This window comes from Morone saxatilis, unplaced genomic scaffold (assembly GCF_004916995.1).
Source record: "Morone saxatilis isolate NCDOM2014 unplaced genomic scaffold, NCSU_SB_2.0 Contig6, whole genome shotgun sequence".
Classification (NCBI taxonomy): Eukaryota; Metazoa; Chordata; class Actinopteri; family Moronidae; genus Morone; species Morone saxatilis.
This window is the reverse complement of record NW_023340206.1, coordinates 1,886,377-1,888,401: the sequence shown is the minus strand read 5'-3', so window position 1 is coordinate 1,888,401 and position 2,025 is coordinate 1,886,377. Positions and strand designations below refer to the sequence as shown.

The 2,025-nt window shown below is 36.1% G+C and overlaps 1 protein-coding gene across 1 annotated transcript in view; it reads right to left on the bottom strand.

Annotated features, from left to right (window-relative positions):
• LOC118340172 (DNA-binding protein SATB2-like) overlaps positions 1 to 2,025 on the bottom strand; it is a 25,836-nt gene that overhangs the window by 1,966 nt on the left and 21,845 nt on the right. The gene's annotated exons all lie outside the window — the stretch shown is intronic.

Sequence of the window (2,025 nt, the reverse complement as noted above, 5' to 3'; positions counted from 1 at the left end):
CTAAAAGGTAAAAAAAACCCAGAATGATTCTTATTTTCAGGTTATTATACACTAATGAAAACATACCTATGAATATGATATTCCATTTCTGTCAATAGATCCTCCTAGATGTTGTTTTGTTACATTAGAATGAACCACTTATATTTAGAGGAAATGCTTTTGCTGCAGTAGTACACCTTTTTCAATTTGTTTCACAGACAAAAAACAAAACAAAAAAACTTCCTGACAAAACAAAACCTTTTTTCACCTGTTCCTAAGTCATAAACACAGGACAGAAACCATTTACAAAAATAGATTACCAGAATTTTTTTCTCACTTCTGTAACTGATTATTTGCTGAAAAGTTTGACTATTAAACAGTAAAAGAAAAACTGAAGCGGTTACCCAGTTTAACTGACATTCCTGATGCAACAAAAATGTGTATGGGAAATTTACAGTCCCCTTTGAGGGATTTATCTACAAGTTTTCAGCAGGTTTCAACTGATTAAATCTAAGACATTTAACATCATTATGAATGCAATTTAAGATGAATTTTATGTCCATACTGGCAAAAAAGTATAAGGGTATAGAACTTTATACAAGTAACGTTAACTTCATTAATCCAATCAAATTTTAAGACCTTTAATAATGAAATAATTAATTTAATTTAAGACATTTTAAAAAGGACTACAATTCTGATGATTGGATTTTAGACTTTTTAAGACACCCTCTATTTAGTGGACATGCTGTTTTGTGACCATATAAAAAGCGCAGATAATTAGACAAATATAGCTTTGAGTCAGTGTGTAAGCACCAACATATCCACTGCTGCAGATTCAACACACTTTAAGGCTTCAGGACAACAAGCGGATATAGAGGAACTGGAGTGTTAGCCTCATGATGTGTCATTACAATATAGACCTCAAACTCCTCATCACCACTCAGCTCCTATTTCAGTGCCCTTTGCAGAGTCATGAAGGGAAATGTAGTACAAGCGGAAGTGTCACCAACCGTCTTCCATCTCCCGCCAACATGCACGCTAAACTCTCAAATTCATCACACAAACAACCTCACTACTAGAGCTTATTAACAGGGTGGAGTGGCCAGCACACCCAAACACAGGAATCCAACACCATAAATCTGTGGTCCATCAAAATTAAAGGACCTAAATAAAGATAATGGCAATTCCTTTTTCTCTGCTTCAATAATTACAGGGTATGTTCTGAATAATATTGAGGTTAGGGCCAGACTGGAGAGCATTTGGGTTTTGGGGAGAGGGTGGGATGGAGGAGTGTTTAGCAGGAAATGTGTGGGTTGGTCATTTACCACTTCTATTTTCAATGACTTATGGGACACACATAGGACAAAGAGGAGGGCTGCTGAGGAGCAGGTGGTGGATCAGACAGAGTAAACTTTTCTAAACGGCAATCACATCCTTGCTTTTCACATTTTCTCACTCGTAAAAACACTTTGATTTGTGTCTTTTGCCTGCTCATGGTTGTACTGTGGTCCAGCGGTTGTACATTAAAAAAAAAAAAAAAAATTCAAATTTTTACACAGAATTTTCTCTTCAGTCAGATGTTCACCAGTTTTACTCTTAACTAGAATTGGTGCCCCACGGTTGTATGTGTCTGCCAGCCAGTCAAGTTGCTGTTAACATCTAGCTCCAATACAAAATTCAGATTGAGGCAGGAAGTTAAAAGGCAGTATAGATAAGATGGAAAGAAGAAAGCCTGTACTGTGTACTTTAGTTTACTCATTGTGTCTGGAATTGGCCAATGCATTCTTAAATTATGGCTAAAAACCCATTATGAGACACTGACCTTTGAGTCAAAAAGTGTGACCAATTCAGTGTCCGTCCAATCATGAAATATGTTCACAATCTCCCCTTTTGTTCTTGAGTTAAGGTGTTGAATAATGGCAACAATTGTGTTTTCCATGACATTATGATGTCACAGTGAAGTTAACCTTTGACCTTTTGGGTAAAAACATGTTCATCACTTAATTAGGCCAAAAGTGTCACCAATTGAATTCAATTCAATTCAAT